Below are 19,248 nucleotides of genomic sequence, written 5' to 3'. Positions count from 1 at the left end.
GGTTGAATGAACTATTTATGGGCTCATAATAAATAAGACATGCTTGAGATCTAGCTTCAAAGCCATTAGATTAAAGTAAAGGAATAAAGTGTTGTCTACTATGCTTTAGTCTAGGAAATGTTGCTGAGAAAGGATTTTTCTACCCCAAGGCAATGGAAAGAACTACTTCTCTAAGGGATTTGAGAATAGAAAGTCATGTTACTCTAAAATAAAAATATTCTTAGAAGATGCCTGAAAGACACTTCTAAAAAGGTTAGTGATGAAAGTGCAACCCCAATATAAAGGAAATGTAGTATTAAAGAATTTAGGTGGAAAGTGAAAGGATGAAGTGCACAAGCCATTTCAGGTTTACTCCCCATGCTGTAATTCTTGATAGAAGGAAAATGGGTTTGCAAAAAAGCTCTCTCTCTCTCTCTCTCTCTCTCTCACACACACACACACACACACACACACACACACACACACACACACACACACACACACACACACACACACACACACACACACATGCATTAATCTTATTAAGTATATCTTTATTCTAGATTTTAAAGAAAAGTAAGGCACTTCCTGAAAAGCTAAAGCATTCGTGTTGTTAAGTGATTCTTAGTCATATCACTTTGGTTTAAGTAATAGAGCTTTTAGTAATTTAATATGTTACATGAAAATGAATGAAAACTAAACTTAATTTCATTCTTATGGTGTGAACATTCTAATTCCAAAAGTTATTTCATAAAAATTGCATGTAATTGGTTTCTTCAAGTATATTTAAATGTTTATTTATCAAGAATTGCATCCTATTAAATCATAGTGAATATAAATTAGAGCTTATGGTTATGATAAGTTAATTTCATCTAGAGAGTGAGTTAAAAGAGCTTACAAACACATCTTTCAAATTCTAAGATTTGGGTGATCTTCATAGGAGACTTAATTCTCAACCCCTTCACCCAATCACTCAAAAACTTAAAGAGAGTGGACTAGTTGAAGTAGTTAGGTTTCCTATGGTAGTTCATGCACCTAAGTTAGTGAAGGAATGCATAGAGAGATACAACCTAGAAACAAACCAAATTATATTTCTTGATTAATCTATTCTCATCTCAATCAACAAGGCATTGATGCAGTCTGTATTTGGCATTCCTGTGAAGGAGTAGTATTGCGATGTTGATTTTGGATCTTTTGCATCCATGTTCAATGAGGAGAAGACCATTATATGGGAAGACATGTAAACTACCTAGTTCCATATTGCTCATTCAAAGAAGAGGAAAATGTAGAAGACCCTATTTGACAAAAATCTAAAATTAGAGATTGTGGATATCCTCACGCTCCTCCTTGGACTCAAAGGAAAAGAGGAGATTTTGGATTTCATCGCACACCATTTCTTCCTTTACTACAAAATTTGGGGTTAAATTGTGACAACAATTTGTGATGATAGTGTAATTCATGGTCATTTTCATATATATTTTTGTCCTTGACACTCTCACGATACCAATGTCTATGACATAATTACGACACCCTCACAAGCATAAAACAAAAAAAAGAAAACACAATAATCATTTCCCATTTGTTTTGATTTTGGACAGCTATGTGCAAAAGAGGTGGAGAGCTCTAAACGAGGGTGGAGAGTTGTGAACATTATCATGGCCCTTATGATCAGTGAATTTGATTGTTGTGCCCTAGTGATCTTTGTATTTCATTTTTGTGCCCTTACTCTAAAATTTCATTATCATGTCAAGCCCTTTCTCTATGATTTCATTTTTGTGTCATGCCCTTATGATCCATGTGCCCTTGCTTTGCAGTTTTCTTCAAGGGCAAGAAGAGATACATATGTAAATGTTTTTTCTTTTCCTTGTAAATATATATGTCTTTATATTTTCTTCTAAACATGTATCTCTTTATATATTGAGAGAGATATTTTTCAAGGTGCTTATTACATATATGATCCAACTACATACATATTCCAAATTCTAAATAATAAAATAATAAAACTCACTCAACTCATGCTAAGTAACTTACCTCAAGATCTTGCAACAAATAATGTAGACCATGAAATATGGGCCAAGTTTAGAAGAAGTTTTACAAAATCATATCATAGTAGATATTTTTAGAAAGGAAAAAACCATAACCTAGTTAAATTGGTCTAGTTACTGATTAGCTAGGCTGATTACAAATTCTAGTAGAATTGTCATCTAATTAGGTACAATAAAATGAATAATCAATTTTATCAAAAATGATCCAGCTACATATATTTTAGAATCCAAATAATAAAATAATAAAACAATAAAACTCACTCAACCTGCTAAGTAAGCCTCAAGATCCTACACAAAAATAATGTAGACCATGAAAATGGGCAGTGTTCGCAAAAAGTTTTACAAAAACATATCATAGCATATATTTTTAGAAAGAAAAAAGCCATAATCTAGTTAAATTGGTCTAGTTGTTGGTTAGCTGGGTTGATTACGCATTCCTGTAGAACTGTCATCAGATTAGGTACAATAAAATGAATAATCAACTTTATCAAAAATTATTGAGCTACATACATATTCCAAAATATAAATAATAAAACAATAAAACTAACTCAATTTGTTCTAAGTAACTTACCTCAAGATCCCATACAAAAATAATGAAGACCATGAAAAATGGGCAGAGTTCACAAGAAATTCTACAAAACACATCATAGTAGATATTTTTAGGAAGAAACAAGCCATAACCTAGCTAAATTGGTCTAGTTTCTGATTAGGTGGTTGATTACAAATTCTTGTAGAACTATCATTAGATTAAGTAAAATAAAATAAAAAATAAAGGACATAATTCAAATCATGTGTATTATAGCTTTTTAACACATAATCTAATTTTTGGTAGGTTTTATTCCAATTGAGGTTGGAATATAATTATTTCTAATTTGAAACTCTCAATTCAAAGGATTAATACTATTATTGAAAGAGAAAACTTCATATTAGATTAGGAATCTTATCTTCATGGCTTGTTCCTATAGAAACTCTTGATTTTCATTACATACCTCTCCTTACATCTGTAGATTTTTTTGTATACAATATTATTTTCTGAGATAAAGTATTTGGATAGTAATATGATTAATTTTTTATTTACAACAGGGCTTTGATTTCTAAGATAAGCATTATCTTTGCTTCATTTAGAAAAAAACAACATAATCTATGGATTATAGTTAGGGATAATTAGTTTAGTGATGTAGTATGTTTGAGACTAGTACTCCCAAACATAACTATCTCCCCAAAAATGATTGCCCTTGGATATTTCTCATTATATCTCAATGTATTCTCTCTCACTGAGAGTCATTTTTTCTATGTTTCTAGCTTATCTTCTAGGATAGATTTTTAATTTAGTCTCTTTGATGCATTATTTTTTAAGATTTAGATGATATTTTTCTATTATTATTTTAATCATATAGAATCTATTCTTTAAGTTTTGTCCTTTCTTCATCATGGACCATATTGATTAAATGATAAAAAGATCAATATTCATAATAGATCAATTTGGATAGTACATGGGGATTTTTGCATCCTAGACTGGAAACCTTCCACTTTTTTGGTCTATTGTGAGGGTAAAAACCCTCAGTATACACTAGAAAAGGAATGCTTCTTGTCCTTCAATATACTTCTCTCATAGAGATTATTTATCTTTATGCCCTCCATTAGATATGAAGGTATTGTGTGTATTAAGATTATTAGATAACCATCCATATTTTTAGAAAATAATTTTATTTGATTTAAAAGTTAGTTTGGACTATCTTATATACTTTAAACAAATTAATCCATAGTCACTTTCAACCTTTCAATTCTTTGGGCTTTGTTTCACATTTTTTTCCATTTTGGACAAGATTTCTATATAATGTACAATCGATATATTAGTATAATATATGATCAATTTAAATTAGGTCCAAGTATGGAAATCATCATTAAGCTTCATGGACCTATGTATGAAATAACATTCAATGGGTTTATAGTAGAAATCATAATCAAGGAATATCACTGTCTACACATTTTTTGTTCCTTAGAATAGTTTATCAAAAACTAGGAAAGGAGTTCATTTTTAATCTTGATAAATAAAGAGTTCCCTTTGACATTGCATCAATGTTCATTGTAATGGTCTATATGGTCCAACACCACAAAAAATAGTGCACAACTCAAGAAATAAAAATAATCAAGGGTTGCACTCTTAGGAGGAGGATGAAGGATAGGTCCCCATCATCATGGTAACTGTGCACAACATGAAATCAAAGGTCATGATTAAGGACTTCAAAGTCATGAGGATGAACTAGGTGAAATAACCTCTCTAACATGGCTATCAAAGTGAATGTGATGGGGACAAATAATAATATCCAAACCCATTAGGAGTTAGCAAGGTATATCTAATATCAACACCATGTTGTTTCTTCTGACCTAACAATTCTTTAGGTGCATTTTCTTGTAAAACATTAATTTTGTTGAACAATTGTGAAATCTTAGAAAATGCATTCTTGTTTTCTATTACCATTGATGGGATTCCCTTGAACAAAATCAAAATGAAGAGGCATAAATACACCAAATTTTTCTTTCAAAACCATATGTGCAGATATAAACATTAAGTACAACATGTCCAATATTTTTGCAGATATACACTTTAATTACACCAAATGTTTCTTTCAAAACCATATGTGCTAATATAAACATTAAGTACAACATGTCCAATATTTTTGTAGATATACACATTAATTACACCAAATATTTCTTTCAAAACAATATGTGTAGATATAAACCTTAACTACAACATGTCCAATATTTTTGCAGAATATGCATTGATTACCCCAAATTTTTCTTTCAAAACCATATGTGCAGATATAAATATTAAGTAAACCATGTTGTCGTGCCCAAAATTTATGGGATAGAACACAACTAATTCAATTTAATTTTTAAAAAATTTTAAATTTTATTTTTAAAGATTACTTAGTCAAACATAATCAATTAGGTTATTATAAAGTTAGGAGTTTAGAATGCCTCACAATTATGATTATAGATTGCAACATGCTAACCAAAGCAATCTCTAATTAGGTTGGATAAAATTTCAATTCAAGTTGGCATCATGAATGAGAAGAGACAAATAGATGATACAACATCTGTGTGTTAGTAGAAGAAAACCTAATTCAAGAATCCCCTCAATGCTACATTTCTAGGGTTTATAGGTTGTCGATGATCTTAGAATATGCTAGGTAACATTCATACTAGACTTGGATTCATTATTGGATTGGTTCAAATGGGTATACATGGAAATATCCATAATCATGTCTGATTTCAAAATCCTCATTATGGGTGAGGTCACTTGATAGGATACTAGGAGGTGATGCAAGTGTATTTGCCTCTTGCTTCTCAAAATAATTGCTTATGTATACTAGTGCCCTAAATTCTTTCTATGTAATTTACATGTATATCTCAATGTTACAAAAGTGTATTATGGTTCAAAACCATCTTATGTCTACATTTCTCTATGTTTCACATTACAAGATCTTTCTTGAACAAAGCTCCACAAAATGATTTAGATTAAGTGAAGGCATATAAGAAGAATTAAGTATCCATATCATACATCATGATTTCATGACATGGTTAAATCATTGAAACTAAGATATTTGAACTTGAGGATCGGTGTACATCTACAAGATATATTATTATTACCTCACTCCCACATTACCAATTTCATTGGTGCAACTTGAGTAACTTACCTAGTATGATTTATATTAAAAAAAATGCCAATATAGAAATTGACTAGCACGATATAACTATATTTATATTTACCTTATGTATAATGAATATGTATGTCTAAAGGTCACTTTGACTTCTAGAGAAAACTACATATTCTATGACATGAAATGATCATATGTTAAATGACCTAAAATACATAGCCGTAATAAGATACCTAAAATGAATTTCATTTCTTTCTATGTATATATTAAATTTAATCAATTGTTCTTCATGAAATAATTATAAAATATTACTAATAACTATTATGGTTCAATTTATTACTATGATAGATTTGCAATACTATTTAATTATGAAATACAACCATCTAAGCAATATTACCACCCTACACTATCACCCTTTTTCAAAAAATATAATACTAATCATTAACTAAAGTAGTAAATAACTACACACCCTTCTCAACTAAATAAACTTCCATATTATCTAACTAACTTAATATCCTATTGTACTCTACCTAATCTTAAAAATTATACTTAACTATGTCATTACCCTATAATTAACTACCAACAATCCTTAACTTTTATGGCATGTGGCCCTATCCTTGAATTCTAAACTTTCCTAACCCCTACTAATCCAAAGCTCACATAAATATATTCCCTCTACAATCCTAACGTGACCCCCTTGCCTAAAGTGACTTGCACAACCACCCACTCCTTTAGTACTATTCTCACATGCCCCTTGGGAGGCGTGAGTAAGGATAGCACTTGATAAGTGGGCCACCATAGTGTACAAGTCTCTGGTGAGGGATGTACTTTAATTGGAGCATTGGTTAAAGTGGAAGATTGATTCCCTTGGATTGACCACTCCCTCCTCAGGTGGAGAGAGGGACACCAACCCCAAGGTCTCTCCCTCCATTTACAATGCTATAGAAAATGATGCCAAGATTAGATTCAATGGCTATTTTTTGGAGGGTTAAATGCACATGACAAGGACCTGCACTTTCTGTCCTTTGTCGTCTCCTTCCAACTTTATCATTATTCTTTTGTTTTATTTTATTATTATTAATTATGTCCTTCCTTTCCAAGCATTGATAGGCATGTTTAATATACTATATTGGTGGCAAGTTGTTTCCAAGGAACAGTCATGGGCTTCTTAGGAATTATAGTCATCTATGTTACAACCTCTTATTTTATTGTGTTTTCTACTAGGAGGTATCAAAGAATATATTACTTAATATTTTATTGCTTTGCATTAGTCTAGACAGTGGGCAACCTATTTCTTTTCCTTCCTCATACAAATTCTAGAGAGTCCAATACTCATTTTTAGATTTTGTTGTATATGCGTGTGATGTATTATATTGACTACTTGACTTATTTTTCTAGCTTACATGTAACATGTCAAGAACTTTATCTTTATCTTTATTTTGAAGTTAATTTTAATGTTCTAAATGATTATATCCAATGGTTAGTTCTATTGAAGGTATTTGGAATCATAGGCAAAAAAGCTTAAAACTTGAGGACTTGTTTACACTAACAATAGATAAATTTTATAGCTTACATTTGTACAAGATCCATTAGAACATCTACTAGTGTAATATTTATAATGAATTTCTAAATAAAATTTCTTATCAACTAATCTCAATATGGCTCTCCTCTACAAGAGCCATCACAATTGTATGTATTTACCATCTATGATACAAAAATGAGCATGACCATTTCTTACATGGAACTTTATCTTTTCTTTTATATATAACTAGGATGATGAACAACTTTTCTACTCCAATACAAACTAAATGCATTCAAATGGGTTCTTACAATGCAACTACAATCTCCACATTCTAATTTCTTCATTGCTTTCACAAGTCTATATCCACAATAATACACTTTTAAAATGAAGATCTTCCTTTACAACACATTACACAAAAATAATGGAGGCCTTGTTATCACAACTCAATACATAATGGCTTGAAGGAAGGATGCTCCTTCCAAACACACTACATATTTCCACATCTTTTGCTCACCACTGCAAGGGAAAAATCCCTCATTTCTTTCATGGATCCAAAAGCAAGAAACCTACAAAACATTAACACAAGAACCATGGAGGATCACCTCCCATCCTTAGCTTCTATGAAGCCACCACCAACCTAGGGAAATAAGGCTTAAACAGATTACACTCATGTAGCTAAAAATGCATATATCATAACATCACAATACATATACAATCCCTCCAAGGTTTAACACAATGATTCGCCATTGGAATTATGAAACAATGGGTGAAGGTGGGCTCTCCAAAGAGGAGAATGCCATATCCATAAAAAAAATACATTTACAATTGTATAGTTCCTCTTCAAGGCTATTAAATACATTCTCCTCATCAAATCATTATACTTATACTTCCCATTATAATAAACAAGGCATATGGCTTCAATGGAGCCCATACTCCATGAACAACAATACCCTCATCAAGAGGAATCTCTCAACTTCAACGTTGGGCCCAACTAACCCCTTTGCCCAAGGAATCTCTTCCCTCCAAGGGTGAGTGAAGCCTTCACACCCACTAACATTCATACATACAAAATCAAGAAAAAATTTACAAGATAAATCCATCACAAAAATGCCACATGCCAGTATTCTTAACACAAACACATGACATAGATTTTATTGCAATATAAAAAATAACAACATCATTGAGAAAGTGCAATGAGAGTTATGGCATGGGCACCAACCTTGGTCCAAGCTAAAGGAAAAATGAAAGTTGTTGCAGAGCTTCCTTCTCCTTAGTCTTTCCTCTTTCCAAACCCTAATTGTCTCTAAAGTTAGAGAGTGGGTGAAAACCTCACTAGTTTGTCACCACTCCTCTAAAAGGACTCTCACACTATCTCTTTTTGGAAACAACATCAAGCCACCATCTCTTACAACTTTGTCCCTACCAATTTTGCTACTATTCACTGAATGAAAAGATGGGGATCAACTCATGGGACAACTCAATTTTCAAATTGGTGGAAGAATGCATTGGTCAAGGGCCCTGCAAGCTAGCTAAGCACTAAAATGGTCATATTTAGGCCCCTAACATGTCATGCTAACATATGAGTAGATTATTTTCACAAAAAGAGCACTCTGGGACCACTTATTGATCCTTAAAAATCCTTGTCAAGTTTGAATTCGAATTTCCCTTGATGATTACTCATACTATCTTTTCTCCAAGTGGATTTACTTAATCTTGTGAAAGATAATTAGTTTATGGTTATGTGTACCCATGACCAAAACCCTAGGTGACATTTCATCAACACATATATAATTACAAGTGTCAAGTGACACATTAAAACACTTTACACATGACAATGACATGTCCCTACTTACTCATGAATTTAAATTTATTGCACACATACAAACTCATGTTTACAAAATAAACACATCACAATGAAGCTTTGAATCTTCCAAAGATTCACCTTGGCTATACTGTGTCCACAAAAGTTTAGACCTTGTTTCCCTAATTAAACTCCATGATTCAATTTCCTACACATAAAGTCAAACATCAGTAGCCTAGTTAAAAAAAAATATAAAATACATTTATATAGGTGCATGACAAATTTCATATTAAATAATTCAAAATAACATACTCAATTGTCATAATCAACTTTTATTTTCCAATCACTTCCATCTAAAGCATTTGAAACATAAAAATATTAGAATCTACACATCAACAATAATTATCTAATTAAATGATCCAACTAACATTCTGAACCACATCATAATCCATTTCCTATCATAATAATGAAATGTTGAATCTCTATTGCTAAGTCAGCCAATGCGAAAATTAGTTCCAAATACGTATGTTAGATCAAAATCACAAACATGTAATCATCACAACTAGTATCATTTGATTCAATTAAATATAGGTTTGATTACTAACAATATCCCATTATCATTATGAGATATAACATTATAAGGTATATTAATTTTGTTAGGTAATCATGATGTTTACATAGTCACATAGTTTCAAAATAAATTATAGAATAAATCCATCCTCATGAATATCAAGATGTCCACCTGATTGACTTATTACATTACATAATATCAAGTTCTACTGTGTAGACCCTTATCTAATTTTGATGACAATTTTCATCTATGACTAATAGTAGTATTTCTAAGGGTAGGTGTTGATTCATCTTTCCATAATGACCATCTAGTTCAATTATCATAACATGCCATAAAATATTACGAACCCATCAACATAGTTTCTAAGTTATGACACCTCAAACCTTTACTCTATAAGGTCTTAGCTTATCAATCTAATGTAATTTTGAATAGGATACTTAGCACAAGAGTGAATAAAATATATATCAGTCTCAATAAGATCTTAGGTCCATTATTGATAAGGAAAGTGCCAATCATGACATACTTAGATCCCAAATCTTCTTGGAATCACTCAATCTTAAGGTGTATGGTAATATTATACGATTCACATTCTATACACAAGAGACAAAACATGACATCTCATCTTCTTACACTTCATATCTCTAACCATATTTGGGTTATTAAGATTTATAATAGGGTACTAGGGAAGGGGTCTTACACACGTCCAATATTTTTGTAGATATACACATTAATTACACTAAATATTTCTTTCAAAACCATGTGCAGTTATAAATATTAAGTATAGCCAACTCAATAAGGATACATGAATACGTTATTCTTGTGAAGAAGGATAATGTTAGATAATACTAGGGAGTTTGATCAAAAGAGGGAGACAATTGCTAGATTGTTCTTTAACTCTCAAACAACAGGTGATGACAAATGTTATTGTCCTTACAAGCATAACAACAAATTAAAGACAAGAAGAATCAAAATAAAAATAATTAAGAGATATTGTTGGGAGAATGGTCACATCGAAGTGGGGTTTGATTATCTACCAATGATAAGTTGTTTGTTATATTGTTTTCATAATTAATATACATATGAACCATAGAATGAGGTTTGATTATCATCATTTTTTATATAGGTTGATCTCCCCAGGGTAGTACATGATATGGACCAAAACATCTCAAAGGACATGGAGGTGTGAGTATTTAAGGAGAAGATCATGATCCCATGGAAGATGATGATCATGTGCTAGAAAACACATTTGAAGATGATGGTATGAAAGCATTGATCCATGACACATTTGGTACTAGTCCTACTACTATTGATGATGATGATGAGGAGGAGGATGACATTGAGGCTATCCATGATATACCTCTACTCAAGAAGTAAAACAAGGCCCTTTATGAAGGACCCCAATTAACTCTTCTCTCTGTTGTATTGTTCTTGGTGAATTTGAAGGTTATGAATGGTTTATCTAACATAACAATGTCATGTATGCTAAGATTTGTGATATAGATAATTATAGTCTATAAAAGGTGAAATGTGAACCATTAAGATTTTTTATACTAATGACTAACATTTTTTTCTATAGATTGATAGGTGACTATTTTTTACCACCATCAAATGTTCTCCCTTGCTTGCACCAAGGATTATGTGTGATTATGAAACATATTGGAATGGATTATCGATCAATAGATGCTTGTAATCAAGATCATGTAATTTATCATGAAGAACATGAAAATGAAATAGAATGCCCCAAATTCCATACAAGAAGATATTGAGATGATCAAGTGACAAAAAGGTTCCTTGCAAGGTTCTTTGTTACATCCCCGTTATTCTGTGTCTTAAAGGATTATCCAAGAGCAATAGCTTGGCACAATTTATGGATTACCATGCGCACAACAAAAGCTAAGATGAAATTATTCAAATTCATGTGGATGGTTCAAAATTTAAGGACATAGACGAAATGTAACACCCCACTCGAGAACCCAAGAGAAATAAACCTAACATATAACAATGTTTACTAGACTATTAAAAAAAAAAAATTAAACAAAATGAAGGTAACATTAATGCAGAAGAAATATGAACATACACATAAGAAATTACAAATATAGTTTTAATTTCTCATGAGTTCCTTCACGTTGAGTCACGTATAAGAATTTTACATTAATTAGTTTAAGTTTCAAGTACAATGTCTCATGATCATAAAGAAATAGTAGATACATAATTGCATAAGCAAATGCATAAGTATAACAAATACAATGAAAGTACATCCAAAATAAAATCCACTACACATGTCACAAGGTATGTGGGAATAGATAAAATGCATCAAAATACATGATAACATATTTATATCAATTGATAAGTAGGAGATAATTTGCACATCAAGTCAAATTGTGATATTGCTATCAAGATTTAACTATGTGATTTTGTGTCAAACTCATTGACCCATGTTTCATGAGTTGTGATTCAACATGAATAAATCTCTCATGAGAATAAATGTAACACTTAGCACTCATTAGATCTAGGTGATGGTGAAGCATAGGGACTTCTTGGGAGGTCACCCATCCTAGACTACTCCAACCTAAGTACACTTAACTATGGAGTTTCCTCCATGGTTAAACCAAAAGGTTGCAACCCCATATGAAAAATCTTCACCAAGTGTTGTGCCTTATGAACCATTCATTAGAAAGCCCCTTAAGCTCATCAATTAATAAGTAGGAGCTAATTTCCATAGTAAGTCAAATTGTGATATTGCTATCAAGATTTAACTGTGTGATTTTGTGTCAAACTCATTGACTCATGTTTCATGAGTTGTGATTCAACATGAATCCATCTCTCATGAGAATAAATTTAACACTTAGAACTCATTGGATCTAGATGATGCTCACAAGGGTGAAGAACTGAGACTTCCCTAACGGTCACCCATCCCGGTACAACTCAAGCTTGAGTGCTCTTAACTATGGAGTTTCCTCCATGGTTAAACCCAAAGCTTGCAACCCCATTTGTAAAACCTTCACCAAGTGTTGTGCCTTATGAACCATTCATTAGAAATCCGCTGAGGCTCATCAATTGATAAGTAGGAGATGAGTTTGACTCAAAATCACATAGTTAAATCCTAATAGCAATATCATAATATTTACATCAACTAAAAAGAAGTCTCTAAGATAAGAAATAAGAATGATAAAGGTACATCTCCTACAATGAGCATCCAATAGCTGAAAATGTGATGGGGACCCAAATGGTAAGAAGACACTACCTCCTAGCTACATGGTTACCTAGTTAGGCTTCCAATCCTATAATGTAGGGAAGATAATGAACAATCCTCATATAGCTAATCAATCAAGAACCATACCTAGGAAAGAAATCCTAAAAGCCAAAACTACCTCAAAGGTAATACATACTAGGTCAAGAAGATAAGATACTCCAAAAGAAATAACACTTAATCTAGTAGCAACACTGCATAATAAAACATCACACATATACCAAGAATAGATCAAATCACCAAAATCCTAAGATAAAGTCAACAAAAGATATCCACCTCAAGTCAAGAACCACATGAAAAAAGTACAATACCCATAAAACACCAATCACCATCAATGAAATTAAATAACCACATTAAATACATCCAACAATAAGTACACTACCAGAGGTACAAACAAAATCTACATAGGAGACTTAGGATACATACTAGGGAGTGTTATCACATGGTCAAACTATTTGAGTTACCCTAGATTGGTCACTCTAAACCCTAGACCCTTAACATGACACATGTAGAACTAGAAAACCCTCTCAAGAAGACAAGGAAAACTAGTCATATTGTCATCACATTTCCATCCTTAGTCTATACAAGCACTCAAGGTATGGGTGAAGCAATATTTCTAACTTATCTTTTTAGTGCATTTTTCAAAATATTAATTACTAGATTATCACTTATTACATAACTTACAATAGGTTACCTTGACATTGACCAAGTCAGGTTATAGACCCCTACTGCAAGCCACTTCCAAAGACATGTGCCTAAACAACTTCTCCTAGGCACATAAAATATAGTGTCCCATACCACAACACCCATCATAATTGAACTTATTTCCTTAATAGGAAACCTAAAAAAATAAGTTGGTTCTCAACCCCAAGTAGACATAGATGCACCATATAGAAAATCTCATAAATACAACTTAAATTGAAACACAACTTCATCATGATATTCAGAATAGAGAAATATCATGAAAGAAAAATACAATGATGATGTAATACCCTACTCAAGAACCCAAAATAAATAAACCTAATATGTTACAGAGTTTATTGAACTACTTTTAAAAAAAAAAGTTTAAACAACATCAAAGTAACAATGATGTGGAAGCAATATATACATACACATCAAGAACACATAATTGATTACAAATACAATTTCAATTCCTCAAGGGTTCATTCACATTGAGTCAAATTTAAGAAAGTTTTATTAATATGTTTAAGTCTCAATAATAATATCCATAATCATAAAATGAATAAACACATACATAATCATATAAGAAAATACACAAGTACAACTAATAATATGAAAGTACATCTAATGAACAATATCCACTATACATGTCACAGGGTATGTGAAAATAGATACAAGTACATCAATATACAATACAATATCTTTTAGGATCTCAAAACACATGATACATAGATACATCGAATGAATAGAAGTCTTCAAGATAAGAGGATGAATGATAATGGAATGACTATATCAAGGAGCATCCTATATCTATCAATTTGAGGGGGACCCAAATGGTAAGAATACACTACCTCCTGACTGCATGGTCACCTAGTCAGGCTCCCATTCCCACCATGCATGAGAGATAATGTAGGATCCACACATAGATAATCAAATCATAAAATAATCCTAGACAAGAAATCCTGATAGCCAAACCTACCTCAAGGATAACACAAACTACTCAAGAAGAAGAGATAATCAAAATTGAAAGGACACTCATTCTAATACTAACATCTCAATCCAAGTCAACATACAAATACCAAGACCAAAAATATACAACCACCTCAAAATAAATGTCAAATGTCACAAGCACAATGACCAAAAAATAACAACTATTATTAATCAAAGTAAACTACTAATCGCTAACTCCAACAATAAAAACACCACCAATGAATAACTAATTATTCATTAATAATAGTCAACTATTAACAATAAATGACATCCAATTGATGACTAACAACTCACAATAAATACACCATAAAATGTAATATCCAACAAGTACACCACTAGAGACAAATATTAAAAAAGAACCATGAAGGAGACTTAGGCTACATACTATGAAGTGTCATCACATGACGCAACTCTAAGGTTATCCTGGTAGTCTCCCAAGACCCTGATCCCATACTTGTTGGCATTAAGTTATGTTTGTCATTAGTGATAAAAATTATTCATAATTTTGTATGGTTACCGAGTTCATCATTCAGTGCCAAGCAATTCAGTGGTTACCAAGTTTCATAGTTCACACCAAGCATTCCAGAGGTTACCAAGTGAAAATAGGCAGTGTGAAGTCTAGCAGTTACCAATGAGCAGTTAGTGGTTACCGAGCTTCATAGTATTTATTAAGTCATTAGTTCCTGTGATGTGAAGCCAGTGTCAACCAAGTAATGGGATGAGTAGTGTTTATTGAGTGCAAGCAAGGTAAACATGGTATTCAGTTTCTATTGAGTTACACTATATCCACCGAGTCTCCAATGTTCACCAAGTTTGAAGCCATGTTGAGTGATTAGTATGGACCAAGCCTCTATTTCTACCAAATGCATGATGATGCTGAGTAATGCAATGGACACTAAGTATCAAAAGGTCACCAAGTCAGCTATTCAGAACCTAATTTTGTACATTTGGGCCGACTTAGTAATATTGGTCTTGACTTGTGTATTGGATGACCTTGTAATTATGAGAATTGGGATGGTATATATGTAATGTATTGTATCATACCCAAGCATGATGAAATAATAATGATTTGAGAAGAGTGAATGCAAATCAGCAGTAGAGTAGAGTATTTAGCAAGGTCAAATAAGGAGTAGTCAAGTTAAATCTATCACAAAGAAGTGATTAACATTTCAAGGATCTAATCAACAATTTAGTTGTAAGTTAGATCTATTGTTTCATCCTAATAGGTGAATCAGATTTAAATCCTTTAACAGAGTAGACTTAATAGTCTTTTCTCTAAGTCTCCTAACAAAGTGCATACTTCATTGTATGTTTGTAAAACCTCTAACAAGGTGGACCTAGCAGTCCTAATTGCTCCTAACAAGGAAGATCATCATAAGTGATCATTGTAAGCCTTAATATGCCAAATTTTTACTACAATATTGAAGTTTTGTGGGTATCATCCCCACCCCAGTTTTGCTTTCTCTTTAGAAGATTTATGGGTCACCAAATATTGTGTTAATGTGCCATGAATGTTTATCTTTCAATTTCTCATGCATGCAGTAAATTAGATCAATTAATGGTGAATGGATTATGTTGTTAAGTGCTGAATTTGTTAAAAATTTTGAGGTTACTAATTCACTCTTCCTCTCTAAGTTATCTAGCTAGTCTTGATTATTTCTAACAATTGGTATTAGAGCTCTATGGTTCTCAGGATAAAAGTTTGATAGCTTCAGCAAAGATCAAGGACAATGGAGATATTTAGACTTGATGAAGCTATTGACAATACAATTCTAGATCTAGAGATGGCCATAGTTCAACTCAAGGAAGAAAAAGAGCATCTTTCCCAATCCTTAAAAAGAAGGAAGGAACTTGCAAAATAGATGAATGACCACCAGTATGTTGAAGAAAATATTGAAGACTTTTTCCCTTCAAGTAGTTCAGATAAAAAAAATGAGGCAATCAAAGAACTCCTAGAAAAGAATGGCTCCCTACAAGAAGAGGTAAGAAAATTGAAAAGAGAACAGGAAATTCAATCAATAAGATTCTGTGAAATTTTGGAACAAAACAATAAGGCAATTGAAGACTTGGAGCCAAGGAACAATGAAACTCAAAATCAATCCCTTCAGCAAGAAAGTCTTATCAATCAACTCTCTAATGCAAATGAGGAAATCATGAGTCTAAGATTTGAAAATGAAAGATTAAGGAAGAATTTAAGCACTGAAAGAAAAATCAATGAAAGATTAAAAGTTTTTCTAAATTCTGATAAGCAAATCAATGAAAGAATAATGAAATCCCAAGTAGACATGGATCACTTAAACCAACAAAGTGAACATAATCTCTATAGGAAAAAGGGTAAAGCAGGATTTGGATACAAGGAAGAAGGTAAATCCTCCAAATAAGGTGCTCAGAGGAATCACAGACCTACTTGAAATCATCGTGATAAGATAGGTCATACATCAAACAAATGTTGGAGCGATGGAAAGGATAAATTTAATGGAAAATGTATAATTGCAGTTAACATGGTCATAAAGCCAGTGAATGCAAGGAGAAATGAAAATTTGAAGGAAAATGTCACAAATGCAAGAAATAAGGTCACAAGGAATCTGAATACAGATCTAAACCATTCAATCTAGTTGAACAATTTGTAAAGGAAATATTTGGTTGGGACTACAATACTTGGTGTAGATGTCATTACTATGGAGAATATGGACACATTGGCATAAACTGTGCAAGGCATCACTTGAGAAAGAATGATACTACAATAAGATGTTACATATGCACTGAACTTGGTCATATAGCTAGAAATTGCATGAATATAGGTAGAGTTGAAGATGAAAAGAAAGCTAAAGCTAATAACTTTAGGAAGCAGATGAGGCAATAGTGGATTCCCAAATCTATGAAGCAAGCTAGTTCAAATGATGCTCATGTCACTCAAGAAGTGGGTGACTCCACCATTTCCAATTAAGTTCTTAAGGAAGAATTGGAACTACATTCTTAAGGTCATATCTCACGTAGTTCCAATGAATGGAAGGAAAGATCCAAATCAATATTTTAGATATAGAGGGACCATAGAAGATTGACATCGGTATTCACCAAGTGAATCTAGTTCATACCGAGCGAGGTCTAGGGTAACAAAGTTTTGTTTGGTCATCGAGTTACAAGGTTCTACCAAGTTATTTGGATAGATAGTGGATGATAGCTTGTCAAGCACTATGTCATGATGGCTCTCATTGTACTAAGAATTAATGAGAAAATTTTATCAAAAAGGCAAAATTTCAACTTCATTTTCACCACAAATTCAGTATATCTAGAGCAAAGTGACTCACAGAGCATTCAAGCAATCTTGAGTGAGGTTTGTAGCAAAATTTTTGAAGAATTTTTTATCAGTCTACCAAGTGATCATGGCATCCACTAGCAGTAGCAGCAGGGTGAAGAAAGGTTCTAAGATGTTGGTGCAAGGTGTCAAATGGAAGGCTCTGAACTTCAAACTGGTACCAGCAATTGCAGAATAACTCAACCCTAATGGAGCTCAGTCAAAAATCCCACAAAAGGTAATTCTTATAAATGATATTCATACTCATTTCAAATGTGTTGTACAAGCAATTGGAACCCTAGAAATGGATAGTGCCCTAGGAGAATTGTGTGTGGATGGAACCCTCAAGCCTGAGCATAAACATCTAGAAGAAAAAGGTTTGACCCACATTTTACACCTGCCAAGAAAATGCCAAATCAAATGGATTAGGTATATTTTGAGATGAGTGCATACTGGCCAGTTGTGGTTAGAGTAGCCTATCTTGATAAGAAAGAAGATGATTCATAGAATCATGGGTCTCACTATGCTTAATAAGGTTAAAGTTACCAAAACCCTAAGACGAGATGAGCTATAAAAGAAAACCCTAGTCAAGTGGGATTGCAGAGGACTAAAGATTAGCAATGCATTTGATGTGGAACTTAGGTTTGGTATTCATATCATTGCACATAAGATATAAAACTCTAGTAGATTGAATAGTGTTTCATGTGAGGCTATGGACCTAACCTACAAGGTAGTAAAGAAGAATCTAGAATGTGATTTAGTAGACCTAATGTTGAAATAGTCGAACAAGAACATGGAAAGTATCAGGACTTCAAATAATTATTCACTTTTTGGGTGAATAATCGATTAGGGCATTTAACCAGCCAATCCAGTTAAACCCTGAATCGACCCAAACGAAAATAGACTATTCCTATAAATAGGAATTCATCTATGGCAAAGCTGCCAGAAATTAAAATAAATCAATTAAAAAGCCTGAAAACCCAAAAACACATAAATCTCCTAAACAACTTTCGCGACAAAGCGAAACTCTAAATGCACAGACATGCTTACTGGTCTAATCACATAATGCAAATGAGTTTGGATTTAATAATCACCGAAAGGTTTAAATTAAACATTTAATTAAGGATACGTTGACCATACAAGGATGACATTGGTAAAATATGAAAGGTTGAATCACTAACTCCATGTGCCACTGCCAGGGATATAATCCTGCACACTAAACAACACGATCAAGTGCAATTGCATATAATAATATAGCCAAAGCAATAAATGCATTAAATCACCTAATTTATGAATTTATTTAATTATATTAAAATAATCTATTTACATCACTCACGTTTGCAAAAGGCATAGCAATGCAGGAATGAAGTAAATAACCATAACATTAAATCCATCACATAACAAAATTAGAGGTACATCCAAATACCAGATAACCAGATAACATCATAAAAC

Source organism: Cupressus sempervirens, chromosome 2, assembly GCF_028749045.1.
Source record: "Cupressus sempervirens isolate cs-2001-9-10 chromosome 2, ASM2874904v1, whole genome shotgun sequence".
NCBI classification, from domain to species: domain Eukaryota; kingdom Viridiplantae; phylum Streptophyta; class Pinopsida; order Cupressales; family Cupressaceae; genus Cupressus; species Cupressus sempervirens.
Note: the sequence above shows the minus strand (reverse complement) of the source record.